At 35.0% G+C, this 22626-nt stretch overlaps 1 protein-coding gene across 7 annotated transcripts in view; it reads right to left on the reverse strand.

The window, feature by feature from the left end:
* LOC126811175 (iron-sulfur clusters transporter ABCB7, mitochondrial) overlaps positions 1 to 22626 on the reverse strand; it is a 267797-nt gene that overhangs the window by 240298 nt on the left and 4873 nt on the right. The window lies entirely within an intron of this gene.

Consider the following 22626-nt stretch of genomic DNA (forward strand, 5'->3'; position numbering starts at 1 on the left):
TTATTATTCTTTTTCCATTTTGATTAGATCTCAGCAACTGCTTGTTGCATCATTACGATTTCTTAGGTTTTGCTGGGAAAGTGTGTGTGACTTAGAGGATAAAGCTATTTTGAATGTTCTGCGACAATGCGAAATGTCCGAAATCACTGAAGCTATCGTTTTTAAAAATATTGCAGTAATTTTAACTTTTGATACATTTTGGCATAGCCGGTGACAAGGCACATAGCTACACTACTTTTGATTTTCGGCAAATCTTCGCAGATATTAGACCCCAAATTTAGAAAATTTAAATTTTTACAAAAAACTTTTTTTATTTATGAATATTTTTATATGGCATTTTACCCAAGGTTAAAGAATTATCTGATTTGAGCAAAAATGTCAACAATTTTTGTTTCCGTAATTTTCCTTAGCCGTCATTGGCTAATTCAGTTTTTCAGTCCTAGATTAATTATTTATTGTTTGGTTTGTATAAAACAAAGTTTATATGCTCCGTTGTTCAAGATGTCATTTTTTTTGTTACCAGTAAAGTTTTCTGTAGGCCCCGGAAGTGACGTAAATTTAGCAAAAACTACAATTTTGGCAGTTTGGTACCACTTTTTGAAAGCAAATATCATTTTTTTCAAATCTGTCATTACTAAAAAGATCCGCCCTGTAAAGGCGCACATAATCACGAACTCAGTTTGATAAATTTTGATTTCGTTTTCGTAAAAGGTAAAAAAACCCGTAAAAATAAGCTATTTACAACCCATCCAGCGTCTTCATATTTTGGTATATCTCTTTGTAACTTTCATAAACGCGTAGCAATAAACCATACAAAGAAAATATATGTCAATATATCGGCAGTTGGCGAGATATAGGCGATTTTGCATGAGTCACTTTTCACCTTATTTTGCCTTTAAAAGCATCAAGTAGTATTCGATTTTCAATTTTCTTTCACCATTTGATGCCTAATGCCACTTTTGACTAGGTCAAACCATTTTAACACTTTGACTGTCACCGGAAGTGACGTCATTAGGGCAATAATTGAATTTTTAGCCTTTAAAACAAATATTTTATTCAAATGTGTCGTACTTGTTATTTGTTCCAAATAATGATATTTGATTCCAAATAGAATGAACTCATATGATCATACAGATACCACAAAATGGTTTCTAACTTGAACAGTTGTAGAGAAATAGACCACTTTCTACAAGTGACTTTTGAAGGTTTTTGGTCTATAAAAGTGTCAATTATTATTCAATTTTCATAAAATTTTCACCAAGTGATGATGCCTTATGCCATTTCGGATTTCAAATTTTTTTTTTAATATTTTCATTCTCACCAGAAGTAATATCATTTTAGCAAAAACTCTATTTTTAGCCTTCCAAAAAAATATTTTTTTGAAGTGAGTTATGGCATACTGAGTCGTGGTGAGGAAATTTTAAAAATTAAGTTATTGTTACTTTCACATTCTTCAACTCATTACCTTCAATTTGATGTATAGTTTGTTTGAAATGGGCAAAAATTGACCGAGCTCTGTCCATTCGAAGCTACCCAACTCACAAAAGTAAGTTTTGAGAAAGTAAGTTTTGAGAAATCATTAGCCCAGTATAGGAGCAGAACAGTAGGATGTTAAACCCCATTTCATTTCATTTCATTTAGTTTTGAGAAAAAGCAAGTCAAAGATTTGGTATGTTCCAAAACAAAATCCCATAGCAACCAGGTCATTTATTTGCTGTTTTGTCATTGCATATATCTTTCCATGGGTTTTTAGAGGTGCTGAAAACGAAAATTGTAGTAAAAATTTGATCCGACGATTTCCGCCATTTATTTGCTATTTTGTCGTTTAACATTTTTTTTATTTAGGATTTCAAAGGTGCGGACGCAAAAATCGTAGTAAATGCACTCCTTTCGTGACAAAACATTCATAACACATGCGGCATATTCACATGATAGTGTTATACTAAAGAATAATCTATATACATTAGTAGTCTGTTTTGTATATTATAACTTTGGTGAGATAAACAGTTAATCTCATCAATTAATTAGCACCCTAGTGCCAGCTAGTGGTCAGGAGATTAAGATTGTTGATTGGATAATCATCAAAGAAGCCGCCACAGCTGTACGCGTGTTCAATTAACACGTGAATTAAAATAAGATTTTGCGTGTATGATAGGTCTATTATTATTTTCAGGTACCGTAACAGTATCAAAATATGAGTCCCTATAGAAATGCCAATTTCATAGTCAAGAAATACTTACGTTCACTTTCGTGCATTCTGGCTTTGATGTAATTAAACAATGGCAGACTTGAGAATCGTCGTTGGTCGTTCTCATTTTTTCGACCCATAGTGATAAGAGAATTTTAAACAATCCAAGATGCATTTCTTACTTTGCATGCCGTATGCAGAAGAGACAGTAAAGGGAATTCATCTATCAATAAAATTATCTTCGGAAAGAAAATTATTGGCCATTTTGTTTATTTCCATTTAAGGCCTATAAATTATTTTTTTAAAGATGATATGAGATATCAAATAATTACCGGTTGGTTTAATTATTCGGAGTAAATAAGGAGTTGTCGACGGCTTTATCATTGACCTGTGACAGTTGATTAGTATTACTCAATGACACCCAAACCTGCATGTCGATTAATTTACATAATCAGCCACGTGGTTTGGATTAACACTCAATGGCAATCTATATACGATCAGAATTATTTTTTTTTCTGTCCCTGATCAGAGTGAATCGCATGTAGGTAACCAAAAACATTATCGCCAAAACCAAATATTTATCGCCCGCTCAAGTCAGCCACGTAACCATAATGCTTTTCGCTCGGTGTCTGGGCCAATCAGCAAACGAGTTGTGTAGACAGCATAGCAACAAGCGGTGGTGGTTTATATTTTTTAGGGGTTTTAAAACTCGATTGTATCTGTTCAAAATGAATTCATCGACATTAATTTGATCATATTTGTAAACTAGAGATTCTCCGCTTTACAACGATGTCAATTATTATGCAAGAGGAATGACCGATCGTCCTGCAGCGAGCAAAGAAAAAAAACTAATTTCGCCTAGAATTTTAAGAAATAGGACAGATTTAAGAATATGGTACTCTTACAAAAGCTTAAGATAAAGATGTTCTAAAATCTTTTATTGCTATTTTGATCTTTTGTGTTGATAGATAGTATACTTATAGACTCATTTTTGTGAAAATCTCAATTTCGATCAATATCAATATTTTCACTTATTTTGTCTCTAGTCCAAAATTAGATTTTGCGTATTCCGACTCACTTTGATATACGCGGTCACATTTAGTATTCGTTTAACATTATGATATTTCATTCCAATGGAAATATAGATTGGATCAATACGGTCATAAAAATGTTAAAAAATAGCTTCTAGCATCTTCCCTTGCCAAGAAATAACCAATTTCGTCAGGATCACTTTTTAAGATTTTTCGCATTTTAATTTCAGTTTATGGGTTCTAAGTAAATTATTTATTTAGATTTTTATAAAACAAAAGCTCATATACTCCTTGGTGCAAATTCTCAACTTGTTTCTACCAATAAAGTTTTCTGTCGGCACCGGAAGTGACATTTTGTCTCAAACCTAAATTTTGACAGGTCGGGAGGTCTTTTCAAAAGCAAATATTAATTTCTACAAATCTTATCAATGAAGATGAATGCTCCTACTACAGGCGCAAAATATGTCGGGCTTGTATTTGTGCCATTTTGATTTAAGGGTGAAAAAGATAGGTTGCCAGGCAACAAAACATACGCCCACAGCAGCTAAATCGTCCGAGCGGTGGACAAGGGTTGTCACATATTTATTCCTTTGTAGGAAATTGGGGGCCTATACAAGACAGTTCCATACAGATCAGATTATAAATTTTGTTGTTTGGGGGTTTACAAGGTTCTACAAACTAAAACAAGGGTCTCAACTCCGGAAGTAATCTACAGAAATTGTTGAAATTTGACAGGCTTTTTCATTTTACTAATTTAAATAATGCATATAAATTTCATACAGATCACATGATCACTTTTGTCATTCAAACGTTCACAATCACCATAACTCTAGAAATTATTGACAGAAATTGCTGAAATTCAATAGACCTGTTTCACAAATATTTAAACGATGCATATAAATTTCATTCATATCGGATGATAACTTTCATCAATCGAGCATTAACAAGGTTTAACAAAGTGAAACAAGGGAAATAACTCTAGAAGTAATTATTGTAAATTGCTGAAATTCAATAGGCTTTTTTGTTTCACTAATTTAAATCATGCATATAAATTTCACAAAGATCGAGTGATAACTTTTGGCGTTAGATCGTTCACAAGGATCAATAAAGTGAAACAAGGGCCATAACTCTAGATGTAATATTTTCACAAATATTTAAACGATGCATATAAATTTCATTCATATCGGATGATAACTTTCATCAATCGAGCATTAACAAGGTTTAACAAAGTGAAACAAGGGAAATAACTCTAGAAGTAATTATTGTAAATTGCTGAAATTCAATAGGCTTTTTTGTTTCACTAATTTAAATCATGCATATAAATTTCACAAAGATCGAGTGATAACTTTTGGCGTTCACAAGGATCAATAAAGTGAAACAAGGGCCATAACTCTAGATGTAATAAACGGAAATTGCTGAAATTCAATAGGCTTCTTCGTTTCACTAATCTAAATAATGCATATAAATTTCACAAAGATTGGGTGATAACTTTTGGCGTTCGTGCGTTCACATGTTCAATAAAGTGAAACAAGGGCCATAACTCTAGACGTAATAAACGGAAATTGCTGAAATTCAATAGGCTTCCTCATCTCACTAATTTAAATAATGCATATAATTTTCAGAAAGATCGAATGATAACTTTTGACATTAGAGCGTTCACAAGGATCAATAAAGTGAAACAAGGGCCATAACTCTAACGTAATAAACGGAAATTGCTGAAATTCAATAGGCTTCTTCGTTTCAGTAATCTAAATAATGCATATAAATTTCATAAAGATTGGGTGATAACTTTAGCGTTGGAGCGTTCACAAGGTTCAATAAAGTGAAACAAGGCCCATAACTCTAGACGTAATAAACGGAAATTGCTGAAATTCAATAGGCTTTTTCGTTTCACTAATCGAAATCATGAATTTACATTTCACAAAGATTGGGTGATAAATTTTGGACTTAACAGCATTCACAAGGTGCAGTAAAGTGAAACAAAGGTCATAACTCTAGATGTAGTTAACAGAACTTGCTGAAAGTCAATATCCTTCTTCGTTTCACTAATTTAAATAACGCATATAATTTTCAGAAAGATCAAATGATAACTTTTGGAGTTAGAGTGTTCACAAGGTTCAATAAAGTGAACTAAGGACCATAACTCTAGACGTAATAAACAGAAATTGATGAAATTCAATAGGCTTATTCGTTTCACTAACTTAAAGGAGCTAAATCGCTAATATTTGGCAGCTAGAAATTGACACAAATGGGTCTCAACGCATATAATAATGTAATATTATGAATGTATATAAACTGATTTACATTCAATTGTTTCTGTTTTTACTCTAATTTCAAATCAGTTATGTTCGGCGAAATACGCCAGAAGTCTCAATCGAATGACAATCTCTAGCGTCTGGTTATTCCAGTCTACACATATAGTATTTATTGAGTATGCTCTCCAGATAAGAATATGGTGTCACTGTTTGACTTGACTTATAGAATATGTCTAGCCTTGTTCTTCAGGTCCCTTGTTACAAACGCATTATAGCTAGTAGCGTATTAAATATTAGTATTAGGTCTAGTACAGACATGTTTTGTTTGAAATATAACAATTTTTTTTTATTTAAACAAAATTCGGCTTATTAATTGACTAATCTAGTCTACCTATTTGCTACGGTATTTGATAAATATTGCTGTGTGTGGATGACAATATAATAATATAAATAATACCGGTATTATAATATGATTTGAATTGATTATTTTTGTTTATTTGAGTAGCCTAGGCCTGGACTACTTTCTCCATAATAATGCCCCACTTTTGTTGTGCTGGTGACAGGCCACAAAATTTCACGCGAACGATACCAATCGGTTACGTGCGGTCGTGCCACCTCAAAAACATGCGACCGATTTCCTGGTTACGCAAATTGAAATATCAGTTACGTTAACAAATTTCATTAACAGATTTATTCACATTTGATCAATTTTTATACAGGATGACTTGTGACACAGGTCTAAATTATTTGTATTATAGCACAAACTCCATTCATTCATTCTTGGCATTTCATTCCTCCATCTTACCGGTACTTTGACAGATCACGTATTTTGACACCAGGTAGGTTAGTCTATTGACCAGTTGCAAGCGAGTTGATTTAAAAATGCCCCTCACCCCTAATTCTTTAAATGATTAGTTATGCCATAAATATTTGAAAGCGTACCTTTGGATTTTCAAACACAAAATGAGAAATGAGTTTGACTATTTAACATGTCGGCTAATATATTTCCAAAGAATTTACTACACCTGTTCCTTTCAGTTTTCATTACAGCATTAATCTAAACGATTTTACTGCTCTGTCTATTTTAAAGGAGCTAAGTCTCTAATATTTGGGACCTAGAAATTGACACAAATGGGTCGCAACTCATACAATTATGTAATATGAATGTATATAAATTGATTTACATTCAATCGTTTCTGTTTTTACTGTAATTTCTAATCAGTTAGGTTCGGCGAAATATGCCAGTATTCTCAATCGAATTTCAATCTCTAGCGTCTGGTTATTCCAGTCTATGCCGATAGTATTTATTGGGCATGCTCTCCAGATAAGAATATAGCGTCACCGTTTGACATAACTTGTGGAATATGCCTAGTCTCGTTTTTCGAGTCCCTTATTACAAGTAGTGCTGAAACGCATTATGGTACACGATTCGTGTACCAATTGTAAAATGTTTATTTTGTCTTAAATATTGGATATCAGAAGGCCATCTTTTCCGGGTAAGATCACCACATCAATGTTGATTTAAATTGACAAATAAATCGTATTTTCAATGTCAAAGATTTTGGATGATATTGAGTTATAGACTTAGCTACTTTAATATTATTTCATGACATCAAACTAGTCTATTTCCTTTTGAGACTTTGTGTATAGAGTGCCGAGGTTTATAAATACTGTTTGTCTATCAGTCACTACCTATGAGTGAGGCTATCTCATGCTACGTGCTTGGATGAATGATTGCAAGTGACAAGTGTATTATGAAGTACGCATGTAGTCTTCAGTGACCGAAAACAATGCGGTAGCTACCATTCCGGGTTTTTGAAGGTCAGATATGAATCGAGTCCCCTCATTATTAAAATGTATAGGGATTTAGGGAAGTGGAACATTTTTTTTTCTAATGTTTTTATTTTTTTAAATGGGGACACCGTGGGATTTAAGTCATAAACACTTAACCTCAAAATATATAATATTAAATATAAAAGAATATAAATTAGTCAAGTTATTTCTTTAAAAAATACATTCACTGCAAGTGGAAATGAATAATAGCACCATTTAAATCTGGATAAAACATGAAAACAGCGCAACCATTTTATGTAACCAATTGGTTACGCAATGGTCATCTGACGTAACCAAAGAAAATGGTTACGCAGAGCATAAACCCGCAACCATTTTTCTGGTTACGCCAAAATTTGAAATTTCATGGCCTGTGACAGGTGGCTGTACCAACAATATTCTGAAGACAGAAAAGATCTTTCATTTCATTCTTTACCTCTAAATAATAACACCCTACTTAATATTTGGATCACTAAAATAAAAAGAGATCCCTGTTTCTTCAACATAACAAAACACACTAAAATATGCAGTGTTCATTTTTTCCATGATGCTTTCATTGAGTCTGATGCCAAGAAGAAACGCTTGAAGTAGGATGCGGTGCCACAAATGTTTGAATGGGTGAAGGAGAAACCTAGCCGTAATTCAAAAACAATAGAAAAATTAAAAAGAAAGAGAGTCGAGGAAGAAGATGAGACAGATGAAGCTTCAGAGGGAGAGGGTGACCATTTAACTAATAACAAACGTTCTGTGTCAAGGAAAACACAAACATTCAATGACAAATTTTGTTTGCAGACTCCTTTACCGTGTCATCACAGGTTTTCTGTATCTCATCTGTTATCAAAGTCTTATACTTCAACTAAAGAATATAAACTGTTTACTCATTTCACTGGATTTAATTTTTATGATGCCTTCAAGAAGACTCTTTTATTTTTAGTTCCTGATCTAGACAGGAAGCATATAATCTATTGGGATAGTGCAACTGGAAAATCGAGTCGCATTGATACAGAAAGTTTGTACGAGTATGGATCTCCCCATGCCGACTGTATGGATGATTATCCCTCAAACTCGGGGCTTTTCAAAACTAGACCCATGGCCCATAAACTTACGCTGGAGGACGAATTTTTACTCAATCTTCTCAAACTGCGAATGGGATTATCACACATAGATTTGGCCGAAAGATTTTGTCTTTCGTAAGGTACCATTAATAACATTATTATTAGTTGGATTAATTATTTATATCTTGTATTAGGTAGTTTGAAAATTTGGCCACGTCGCGATATAATTATTGAACATACCTCACGTGAATTTTTAGAGCAATATCCAAATAATTTAGTTATTATTGATGCCACAGAACTAAAAGTTCAAGTCCCTAGTGCCTTACAGAAGCATAGCGAAAGTTATAGTTCGTATAAATCTCACACGACATTAAAAGGATTGTTGGGTGTTGATCCTAATGGGGGTATTATGTTTGTGTCTCAATTATAGTCCGGTGGCTGAAGGGGGGGAATCGCCACCCGAGCTGTGAATTTATGAGACCAAGTTTTTCTAGACCAGTTTTTTGCGTAGATTTCGAATCTGGGTGGTGATCAGGCGTTTGAGGGGGCGTTTTCGAGATATAGGGAGTCAAATGTCTACAATGGGGGGTGGGGGGATGTCATTATGTTGACATAATATATTAATAAAACATAAATTTCTAGGACTGCCCATCTATAAATAAGTGTTTATGATGCCCCTGGACAACTGTTGTGATTTATGGGGAGGTGGGGTGGGGATAGCAGGTGTGCGCGTGTGGAGGGGTGGGGTGGGGATAAAATTGGCGGAGAAATGAGTTCACGTTGATTTAAATGATGATTTTCTAAGAGCTTGATGAAACATCTCTAAATATGTTTATAAGATTCCTATTGTATGGGGGTGGACGCCGGGGGGGTGGGGGGGCGGTGCGGGTGATGGCGGGTGGCAACATGTATTTTTGTGGACATAAATCATTTCGTTCATAATTGAGCTTCAAGTGGTATCTCGTTAGCGTTTTCATTCAAAATATTAAATTATAATGGTACTTTTCAAGAGATCTGGAAATATAAATCAAAAACACATTAACTCAGAGATATGTTTAGTTGTTAGTTTATTCTTTGTCTTCATCAGAAGATTCAAAATCAAAAGTTCATATGAGCGAGATAAATACTTTCTTGGTTGCTGGCCAACACCTCGCATATCCAAGGATATGCTTCAGAAACCAATTCACATTGTAAATCTTCATTTCAGCCATGCAGCAAAAGACCACGTATACGGCAAGGTGATAATAAAGAAAGATCTGTTATTTTTTCACCCAGAAAGTCTTTTTTTCTAGCGTCATCTAGTGAATTAAGTCGTCTTTCGCGATATTTTCTACCTTTGTCCGTCTCATTATCGATCAAAATTTGTACATTTGGATCATCATTTGCGAAGAGAATGATTGGGATGTCTATTTTGCCCGAACGCAAAATACAATTTGTTTCAGCACCTCCATTAATTTGCAATGCGAAGAGGAGTAGGTAAGATATTTTGGTGTCCTCGTGGTTGGTTGTCAGTTCTGGGATATTCTCGACACTTTCAATACTAATCTTGATATTTTTTTGATCCAATCAAGATTAGTATTGAAAGTGTCAAGAATATCTCGGCCTACGGTACATGCTTTCAGTGGTAAGGATTATATGTCTTTCTTTTTCAAGATAATTCCAACTTTCTAACAATTTTTAAAGAGCTGGGATAGACAAATGATGCTTCTGATGACGTAATTGCTGGTTTAGAAAAAATTGTTTGTACATGTACCTTGTACGGCGAAAACCGACTTACATCAGTAGATGACACTAGAAGAAGTATCTTCTGGAGAAATTTTAATTGTGATGAAATATAACAAAACTTTCTTTTTTTATTACCATCTTGCCCGAGTAGTCTTTTGCTGCACATTATGTTGCAGCAATATGGAGACAGGTTGCAAAATGAATGATCGAACAAGATGACTCTGCGATACAAGGCTGGAATGAATATCTACAATGTGAATGGGTATCTGAAGCATATCCAAAGGATATACGCAGGCTGTTGATCAGCCATCAAGAAGATATCTATCCTGCACATAAGAATAAACTAATATCTAAACATGTGTTTTTCATGTACATTTCCAGATCTTATTTATAGATGGGCAGTCTTAGAAATTTATGTTTTATTAATATATTACGTCAACATGACATCCCCCCCCCCCCATTGTAGACATTTGACCCCCTATATCTCGAAAACGCCCCCTCAAACGCCTGATCACCACCCAGATTCGGAATCTACGCAAAAAACTGGTCTAGAAAAACTTGGTCTCATAAATTCACAGCTCGGGTGGGGTTTCCCCCCCTTCAGCCACCGGACTATTATTTGAGGGATCAATAAGTGATAAACAAATTGTTAACAGGTCAGGATTTTTATAAGTGTTAAAGCAGAAACTACTTGTAGGTGAAATTTTAAAAGGCGATGGTATTGTTGCAGATAAAGGGTTCGAAATTGGAAAAGAACTCGATAATTAGCTGGGATTGCGATTGAATATTCCACCTTTTCTTAAAGACAAAGTTGGATTTAACGAGGACGATGTCATCAAAACTCAAGCTATTGCAAGGCACTGATTTCATGTCGAAAGAGCAATTTGTAAGATCCGGAGATTTCGAATTTTTAATTCTATTATCCCAATTTCAATGTTTGGTATCATTAACCAGATATGGACAGTTGCTTGTCTTCTTTCTAATTTCCCAAACCCAGTTCTTAATGCAAAAATGACCGAATAAATGGATAAAGAAAAACATTGTAATTTATATCACAAACTTGTCGTATATAATAGACAAAGAGTTAAGCTGTTTCGTTTTGATTATTTTAATTCAATGATACATTTGTTTATATTTATAGTTTTCAATATAACTGGAAACAGGAAAAAGGGTACGGCAACACTCCCTTAGAGAGTAATTATAGCTGGACAGGCTGGTACATCTGCGTGGTAACTGGATCAAAATATGATACCGGCGGGGCGGAGTAGAAAATAGAATTAAAGAATCCCCGCTCAACAGAAAACCACAACAGACTTGTAGAAGTAGAGGATCGTTTAATTAATCAACGTTTCGGGTGCAGTACCCTTTTTAGGGTTTCACACTGTGTAGCCAGTGTGAAACAATATTGTTTTTGTTCAGATTATTATTATTCTTATTATTCTTCTTCTTATTATTATTTTTCCATTTGAGCATATCTCAGAAACTACTTGTCGGATCGATTCGATGTCTTCGATTTTACTGGAAAAGTGGGTTTGACTTAAATTTTAAAGCTATTTCCAACGTTCTGCGACAATGCGAAATGTCCGAAATCACCGAAGTTGTCGTTTTTCGATATTTTGCCGTAATGTTATCAATAATTGTCGGATTGTAATATTTATTACATTTTGACATAGCCAGAAACAAGGCACATAGCTACAGTTCTTTGGATTTTTTTTTTTCGACGAATCTTAGGAGATATTAGGCGCCAAATTTTGAAAATTTAAATTTTTACAAAAAACTTTTTTATTAATGAATATTTTTATGTGGTATTTTACTTAGGGTTAAAGAGTCATCTGATTTGACCAAAAATGGCAACATTTTTTGCCACCGTATTTTTCCTTGGCCCCCATTGGCTAATTCAGTTTTTCAGTCCTGGATTAATTATTTATTGTTCGATTTGTATAAAACAAAGTTCATATGCTCCGTGGTCCAAAATGTCATTTATTTTGTTACCGGTTAAATTGCTTTTCGGCGACGGAAGTGACGTAAATTTAGCAAAAACTACAATTTTGAGAGTTCGGTACCACTTTTTGAAAGCAAATATTATTTTTTTCAAATCTGGTATGACAGGGTGTGCCCTGTAAAGGCGCAGAAAACATCGGACTCACTTTTTTTAATTTCGATTTCGTTTTTGGGTAATTTCGATTTAAAGGTGAAAAAGGGTGAAAAAATGAGCTATTTACAACCCATTCAGGCTTTTCATATTTTAGTATATTTTTTCGCAACTTTCATAAACTAGTAGCAATAATCCATACGAAGAGAATGTATGTAAAAATTAGTTTGTAATATTAGCAGTTGCCGAGAAATGGGCAATTTTGCATGAGTCCCTTTTTACGCTAGTTTGCCTCTAAAAGTGTCAATTATTATTCGATTTTCATAAAAGTGACACCATTTGATGTGTAATGTCAATTTTAACTAGGTCAAACCAATTTAACATTTTCAATGTCACCGGAAATGACGTAATTTGGGCAAAAAATGTATTTATGGCCTTCAAACCAGTAATTTATTCAAACGAGTCGTATTTGTTATTTGTTTAAAATTTTGATATTTGATTCCAATCAACTAATAGAATGAACCCATACGATCATATAGATATGACAAAATGGTTTCTAACTTGTTCAGTTGCAGAGAAATTGACGATTTTCAACAGGTAACTTTTCAAGGTTTTTGGTCCATAAAAGTGTCAATTATTATTCGATTTTCATAAAATTTCCAGTGTGTGATACCTAATGCCATTTACGATTTTATACAAGTAATTTAACACTTTTTCTGTCGCCGGAAGTAAACGTCATTTTGGCAAAAACTGTATTTTTAGCCTTCAAAACAGATATCTTATTCAAATGAGTCTGATTTGTATTGTTTTTAAAATTATATTTGATTCCAATCAACAAATAGAGTAAACCCACACGATCATACAGATACCACAAAATGGTTTCTAACTTGTACGGTTGTAGAGAAATAGACGATTTTCTACAGGTCACTTTTCAAGGTTTTTGTTCTATAAAAGTGGCAATTATTATTCGATTTAAATAAAAATTTTCACCATGTGATGCCTAATGCCATTTATGATTTCATAAAACTAATTTAGAATTTTCATTATCATCAGAAGTAATGTAATTTTGTCAGGATCACTTACATGTAACAAATGTATACAATGAATTGATATTGCCGGATTTGGTTGATTCTGCGTACATTTTATTTGATGTGTGAAATGCTTAAATGGAAACCTGTTTAATGGTTTCATCGGTACCGGAAGTGACATATGTTCAAGGGTAACAGGGCACCGGTGAAACCCGTCATTACTGCGTCGCAGTTCTAGTTCAAAATTGAAATTATAACAAACCTGTGACGCCTTAAATACAATAAAGGTGGTGATGTCACAGGATTTTTAAATTTATTGTATGTACAATGCAGAATCTTTAAAAAAAAGGATTGTTAAAAAGAGGAGGATTGTTAAATTTAACTATGTACAAATTTGATATAGAAAAGTAATAAAAAAGATTATAAAATGCAGACATCGTAAACATAGTTTTCACGGAAAAACTTGTAGCTCTTTTCTCTGACGTTTTTTTTACCCCCACCCGTCTTTAACCAGTTACCCCACGTAACCGGACTAATTTTAGGGGAGTTTCTGAGGGATTTGGTCCAAATGATATGGTCATTCTTTAAAATACATTGGCAACATCGCACATGCCATTTACAACAGGAGCATGAGAGTGCGAACGGTACGCCCGGATCTGTTGTCGACGACGGCGTTGCCATGATCAACGTAGTATAACTTATAACTTGTAGTTAAATAAATGAAGTCCAATTACACTCAAGATGAAAAAATAAACGTTATTTGTTCACACAAAATAGTAATTAACTCCTTAACTGCGTAGTTTTTAAAACGTTAACTACCCCCTATTGCGTAATTAATTTGACGAAAAACGTCATTTTGGACCTTTTCATTCCTGAATACAAAATTTGGTAGTCTGAAACCAAATTAAAACTAACGGTAAATATAGTTGTCTCCCTTCAATTAGATTTCCTCGATCATGCTGTGATCGTGTTCGAAGAATAGGTTGGGGAAAATACCTCCAGGACGTTATATTACGTCCTACACACATGGGCTGACCCCCCCCCCCCCCCCCAATTGATTTTCTGGGGGGGGGGGGGGTCTGAATATACTTGGACCCCCCAAAAAATTTACATAGTAGGCCCAAACTCCTATCTATTTACAACAATTATTAGGATTTGTTAAGATTCTATCTGTATAAAACCTGTACATATCCCAATATTGTTTATACTGCTAAAATAAAACACAGAGATAATCATCCTGGAAACATGTGTGAAGTGAAAAGTACCAGTGTTCCATAAAATTGTGTCTAGTTAGCCGGTCAGTAATATTTGTTAATTTTTTTCTGCCACTTATCAGAGTGAATCACATGTAGGTACCCAAAAACATTACCATCTAAACCAAATATTTATCGCCCACTCAGCCAGCAAAGTAACAATAATGCTTTTGCACGCGGTGTCTTGGTAGACGGCATGGCCACATGGTGTTTGTTTAAATTTTTTAGGGGTTTTAAAAAATGGGTTAGGGTTAGGGGTTAGGGTTGCGGACCCCCCCACGGTGATTGGCAGTTGTCCAGGACGTTATATAACGCCCTACGCAGTTAACGGGTTAAACAGTATCAATACTGATCAAAACAATAAAAGTTATGAATATGCAGTAATATGAAAAATAAACACGAAGGCAATCACGTTACTTTAAATGAAATTTAACGGTTCAGTCAGGACGTCACGTGATGTAAACACCCATTTCAAGTCACGTGACTTTTTAGCTGAATCGGTCTATTACTGATCGTTTGAATGGAAAAAGTATGGATTTTATTACATTAATTAGGCCTGGATCAAATTTGAGGGAGCCTACTTTTTATCCTGATCAAAGATCTTGCATTATATGCAATGAAAGTGATGATAGTGTTTTAACCACACCGAACGGAAGAGAAAAAATTCAAGAAGCTGCAAAGGTATGAAATGATATTGTTAGTGACCGTTTGAGCTCATTGGATGATGACAAGGTGTTTTACTATCATATGACCAATTCATGTTACAAACAATATTGCCACAAGAAATCCCTTTTAAAACTTCAACAGGATGCAGAGAGATATCAAGAAGAAGACCAAGATATATCTCTATCAACAGACAATGAACAGGTTAGAAAGTCTACTCGAAAACGTATTCGTTACAGTAGTCCCCATACCCCCGCAAGCCCAATCTCAAGCACAGATCAGTTATGTATTGTTTGTGATAGAAAATCTCATAAGGGCATATATAAGAATTACAGAATTTGTGAATACTCGAGAGCTAATAAATTCTTAAAAGCCACACTGTATATTAAAGATGATGTTTTTACACGAACATGTGATCTTCAAGATGAATCAAGTGTTTTTGGTGCTGATATTCTATGCCACAATAACTGATAAAATATAAACGGAAACTCAAATTAGATAATATAGATGGAATTGGAATATCTAGAAAGTTACTTATTTTTTCTAACATAGCTCAGGATATAAATGTGGGTTGGAGCAAGGTCGGTGGATATACCCTTAGCTACATCAGAGATCAGTTTAACATTCAGAATGACGAAATTAAAGTAACTAATAAGGAACTTAAATTGATGTTGTGTGATTACTTTGGGGATCAGATCAAATTTTCCAAGCCCATCAATGTTTTTTTCATCTGCTCTACAAACAGAAGATGTCGCAGATGTTATAAGAAGTTGTAATCCAGTAACTGAATGTGCAAGTATATTAAGGGAATCATTGCAAAATCTAGAATTTGGTCTCACTGATAAATTCTGTGACGCCCAAGATCTTAGAAACTCGTGGAATGGGATGAAAATACCTCAGGTGTTTGTGACTTTCTTCAGTACCCTATTCAATGTTGACCCTAACTGCATAGAAGACGAACCTACTGTTACTGAGGATTATGAAGAATTGGATGATAAAGCAGGCAAAAAGTCAACAAATTGGAACCTAAAATCACAAACTTTATTACAAATAATGTATTACAATATGTTACGTGGAACTAAGTAAACTCCTTTGCATTTGATGGTAGCCGAATCAATACATGATAAATGTAAGAGCAAGACATTAATTACAAGTTTAAATCATGCTGGTTTATGTGTTAGCTACTCTGAAGTTATTCGTCATCACCATAATCTTGCACAGTTCTCTATTTTACAGTCCAAAGGCAAGTTCCTATTCTTAGCAACTTTAAGTCTGATTCATACACAATTGGAGCATTTGACAATTTTGACCACTAAGAAGCTACCTTATCTGGTATTGGTGGTTCTCATGACACAGTATGTGTTCTCTTTCAAGACAAGCCCATAAACATTCCAGCTAAACCTACAATATCAGAGACTGAAGTTGTACGTGGTGCAAAACCTATCCAAAAAGTTCTTCCATGTCAAAAAAGATAGGTTGCCAGGCAACGAAACATACGCCCACAGCAGCTAAATCGTCCAGGCAGTCAACAAGTGTTGTCGCATATTTTTACTTTCTTTCGGTGATGAAAAATTTATAATACACTAAAATCGGATTAAGAGTAACAACTCATGAAGTATTTATCAGAAAATCATTAGAATTTGTTTGGTTTTTATAAAGTTCTGCCCCAAGCTAACGTTTAGTATACAAAACATTTAATATCATGGATTTAGCTGTTAAAGTTATCAAAATTCATTGAAAATCAATATACTTGTTTGTCTCAGGACCTTAAACACTGTATAAATTTAAAGTCAATCGTATATTAACTTTGTCCTCTAGAGCATCCACAAGATATTTTGAAGTGATCAAGTACCATAACTCTGGTAGTAATTATCGGAAATCGCTGAAAATCAATAAGCTTCTTCGTCTCATGACCTTAAACAGTGTATAAATTTAAAGTCAATCGGATATTAACTTTGGCCTCTAGAGCGTCCACAAGATATTTTAAAGTGATCAAGGGCCTTAACTCTGGCATTAATTATCGGAAATCGCTGAAAATCAATAGGCTTTTTTGTCTCATGACCTTAAACACTGCGTATAAATTTAAAGTCAATCAGATATTAACTTTAGCCTCTCGAGCGTCCACAAGCAATTGTTGACGCCGGACGGGGGCGACGACAATATACGACATTTCAATGTGGCCGTATAATTACAAGTGTATTTCAAACCAGCCAAGAGACCAGACATCCCATGTGATTACGAAGTTGAGCCAAATCTTTTTACTGTAGGAAACAATGAAAAGAAAGATGCAGAAGCATTTGACTGGATATGGTGTTTTTTAAGAATCGCACATACATGTGCAATCTTTACTAACTGTGAACCCTCTAACATTGAACAACCTGTGCCTTCTTGGAGTGCATTCAATGCTTTATGCTCAAATGAGATCCTATTAACCAAACAAGTTTGATTTTTACCAGTAGTTCCATACCCAGTGACTCGACATGCAGCGGTACATATGTTACAGGAAACAAGCATAATCAGTAATTATGTATAATTACTGAAATTTTCAGGTATTATGTATAACAACTGATTCACTCAGTAATTATGTCTAATTACTGAAATTTTCAGGAATTAAGCATATTTACTGAAATGGGCCAAGGAAAATTGTACTTGTTTACTGAAACCTTCTACATGTTCCTGCGTATGATAAAACTTATCCCAGAGTAACTGAGTAAAGTACCTCGATAATGATCAAAGTGAATGACATCACAACATGAATTACATTAACAATGGGATTATAAGATCAAAAAACCTTCTCACATGAAACATCTGAGAGGGTTCTAACTGGCTTCAATTAGACACAGATTAGCAATCCCAATATCATAATATGTTTTGACTAGGCTTCAATGCTAATCCATAATGATGCAAAAACAACATCCTTCTCTTAAAAAACAGGACTGTGCATCTCCAAAATTGAGTCAATCAGACTAACACTTTACTATAAATAATCACATTGGAAGTGAACGTAAAACCCCAGAAACCAACCACCAACTACCCAACACTTCTAACCATGGAGCCTAACAACACCTTCGCAAATGCCTTGTATAAGATGTATGCAGAAAACAAGCGTGTCCTTATCCCGAAGGAGATTTACATGCAATCCATCAACGCCATGCTTGAAGCTTCCAGTTCCACTAAGACACCACATCAATACTACCTACTGAAGAAATATGAAGTACTGCGACATTGACAAGCTGATTAAGCGACGACAGTCATCAGAAGAACCACAATTGTATTTGTCACAATTGAAGACACCTACGACACCATTAAGCGCGCCCACATTGCTACTGGTCATGGTGGAAGAGACAAGATGATCCATGAGCTGAATAAGAAGTACGCCAACATCACTGTAGATGCCATTTCCCTCTTCAAATCCATGTGTATGGAGTGTCAGCGGAAAAGAAAACGACCAACCAACAAAGGAACAGTCGTCAAACCAATCCTTTCCAAAGATTTCAATTCCAGGTAATTTGTTATATATTATTTTGTACTACTTTGAATTTCTAAACACAAATATCATATTTACCAGCCATTTATGTCATGCTGATTTTTCCCAATAAATTTCAGAGCTCAAGTTGACCTCATCGATATGCAGTCTATGAGTCAAGGTCAGTACAAGTGGATCATGGTATACCAAGACCATCTTACCAAGTTTGGTGTCCTGCGTCCCCTTACTTCCAAGCGTGCTGCAGAAGTTGCCTATCAACTTTTGGACATATTCTTGTTGATGGGTGCCCCCAGTGTACTTCAATCTGATAATTGATCAGAATTCACAGCACAAGTTGTAAATGAACTTAAACTTTTGTGGCCTGAATTGGTCATTGTGCATGGCAAACCTAGACATCCCCAAAGCCAAGGTTCTGTAGAGAGAGCCAATTGCGACATTAAAGATATGTTAGCTGCATGGCTTGGTGACAACAACACCAGTGACTGGACAGTAGGACTCAAATTCGTTCAGTTCCAAAAGAATTCCAGCCTCCACAGTGGCATCAAGAGATCACCATTTGCAGCTTTGTTTGGATCAGATGCCCGAATTGGACTATCTTCTTCCACCCTTCCACGTGAAATTCTCGAGAAACTCCAATCAGAAGACGATCTTTTGGCTGCCACTGAATCTCCTCCATCCAATACCAGTGACTCTATAGCCGCATCCGGTGAACTACCCATTGCAACAGCTGCTGATGATGACTCTGATCCATTGCTTGTCTCACAAGATCCAGTTTCTCTTCAACATGACAGCATCATGGAGAACAGGATAAGTGCCAGAGAAGCTCAAGAGGAACAAGCTCAACGTATGGTAAAACGCAGCAAACGTGTATTTGGTCCTGTGAGTGTTGGAGACAATGTGACTGTTCCTATCCCGAATGTCGACAGAGGAATAGGTGATCCACGCAACCTCATCGGTGTTGTAACTGAAATCAGTGACAATGACATGTTCACAATTGCAGTTAAGGGTGGAGTGCTGAACAGGAAATATTCCCGTAACCAGTTTGATGTTTGTGTTACAAAGCTCTATGAAGTAGATGACTTTAACACTGATCAAAGAGTCTCTCTACGCCAAGCTGTTCAAATGGATTCAGTGTGTGGAGGTCAAGGATTTGTAAGATGCAATTGTTCTGGTACCAAACGATGCGAATCTAACCGCTGCAAGTGTTTCAAAGCAAAAATGGCATGCAATTCTAGATGTCATTCAAATCTTTCTTGTAAAAATAAACATTCTTAAATGCCATGATTTCTTCATTGTCATAAATATGTATCATATGCTTTTGACAGATATGTCATTAGAATTGATGTCATGTAAATATTCATTTTTATTTGTTATAATTTCATCATGATATGATATGTCATGTAAAGGTATTATTTGATTTGATATGTGTTATCATATTCTAATCCTTTTAAAGGAATACATATATTTTGTAATGTGGAGTGATGAAAATAAAGATTGTGCCAACTGTACACGTTTCTTTCTGTTATTTTATATTTTCAGTAAACAAGTATAATTATTGCTGGCTCATTTCAGTAACATATACATCATTGCTGAACTTTAACAGCATACTTAGCCAATTGGATCAACATTACTTACCGGTAGCTTGTGATGAAGGGGTATATGCTATCGCTCGTGAAGTACAGCTATGTAATTCTGATAAGTTTAAAAATATTGTTCTTGTATTGGGAGCATTTCACATGGCCAAAATCTTGCTTCAGTGCATAGGAAGATATGTTAAGGGGACTGGAATATCTAATGTTTTGATTGAATGTTCTATATTTGGAGTAAATGTAGTAGAATCTGTTTTACAAGGAAAGAATTATGGAAGAGGTCTGAAGGGGATGTTAATGTTGGGAGAAGTCTTCTTTAGGTTACAATTAGCATCATTCCTGAAAAGCCACTCTGCTGTTTCCTACAAGTCAGAATTTGAAAATTTGCGTCAAATGCAACAGAAAACTTCCTTAGCAGTAGAGAATAAAGCGGATCATCTGGATCTAGACGTTAATGCTGAAAATATCTTCAAATGTTTCAGAGAATTTGTGGATAATGGAAGGAACATATCGGAGCACTTTCTGTATTGGGATAATTTCTTGATACTTGTACAGATTCTTAGGAATTTGATCCGATCTGATAGACAAGGTTTGTGGCAATTGCACCTAGATGCTGTACAGAAGCTTCAACCAGTATTTGCCATGTTTGATTGTATAAACTATCAGAGATGGTCATCCTTATATCTCGAAGACATGAGAAGATTACCAAAGACTGCACCAGAGGTTCATGAAATGTTTATAAAGGGGAAACGTAGTAAAATGGAATCAACGTAAATTTACAGCCGTAGCTGCTGACATGGCATTGGTGCAGACAATTAATAGATTCCAGAAGAGCTTAGCTGGCATCATAGGACAAACAAAACAGAAAGATTTTGTAGCAGAATGGGAGATTACCCACCATGAGTGACTGATGATTTCCAATTTCTATCGAGAAGTGGCAATGTCCATTACCTAGGTTGATGAGTTAAATATTCATCACGATCTGTCCAAAACACAAACCCAGTGTTTGAAAGAAAAGGTCAACAAAATGTTCATAATCACATACATTTTAGTAAAAGGAAACAAACCTATTTGATTTTACTCCCAATCCACTACACAATCTAATAACTAATGTAGTAGTTGTTTCACAAGAAGTCAAGGAGAACGTTTTAAAATTATTTGAAACAGGATAGTTTATATTCTAAATTTCGTAAAACAAGATTTGAAGATAAAACAATAAGAATATCTGATACAATTCATAAAGTTATGTTACCAGCATTCAACAACGTAAACAAATTAACCTCAGCCGCTACTGGTAAATCTACTAAGAAAAAGTCGATTACTTCAGCACACCGTGTGATACAAATAGCTCAGGCTCGTGGTTATGATATGCACAAAGTCTTCTCTTATGAGCTTTCTGAAGATTGTCAACTGTTTGATGACCATGGATTATTGACCAAATCACAAAAAAGTCTTCTTGTTAAAGAAATCGAAAAGTTTAACAGCAATACAGAAACAGATACCCCTTCCATTTCTGATAAGACATCTTGCTTTATTGTTGATGTGATGAGTTCTTTATGCAAGGTAGTAACAAATAATCAGAAAACATTTGATGGGTCAGGTTCTGCTTTCACTGCATACATAAAAAATATCACCAAGAACTGTGGAGGGTTTGATTGTGTCTTTGATAGTTATTACAAACTTTCACCAAAACAACCAGAGAGATCACAAAGACAGATTGGTAATATCATCATTGATATCAGTCATATCTCAAAAGATGCTGAACTGCCTGTTCAAATGAATAGTTTTTGGGGGTCATCAAGAAACAAACTTCTTTTTCAAGAGTTCACACCCCAGTACAATGATAAAGTCCTTGATTCACACCCCATTCACTACTAGGTATAAATTCAGTGCTTTTTCTGGCGACGAAGAGGATGGGATATCATTAAATTGTTCCTCGGTACAAAATGGTAGACATGAAAATATGTTTTCAGTTGAGGAAACTGATTTAAGAATGATGATTCACGCTAAATGTGCATCAATGCGAGGGTTTACCAAAATTGCTCTAGTTAGTTCTGATACAGATATTATAGTTTTGGCATTATTTCATTGGGAAAGTTTTGCTCGTCTCGGTTTAGAAGAATTGTGGGTGTGCACTGGAGTTGGAAATACATGTACCACATGTGTTCCTTGTTGCCAGCAATACATGCGTTATCGGGTACAGACTACACTAGTAAGTTTGGTACTAAGAAAGGAGCTCTCAACATGGCATCTGATATCTATTGTCGAACTTTGGAGTATCTAGTGACTGAAGAAGTACAGAAATGCCTTCAACCTGCAGAAGAATACTTGGTACTAAGAAAGGAGCTCTCAACATGGCATCTGATATCTATTGTCGAACTTTGGAGTATCTAGTGACTGAAGAAGTTCAGAAATGCCTTCAACCTGCAG

The sequence above is a fragment of the Patella vulgata genome, chromosome 2 (genome assembly GCF_932274485.2).
Source record: "Patella vulgata chromosome 2, xgPatVulg1.2, whole genome shotgun sequence".
Classification (NCBI taxonomy): Eukaryota; Metazoa; Mollusca; class Gastropoda; family Patellidae; genus Patella; species Patella vulgata.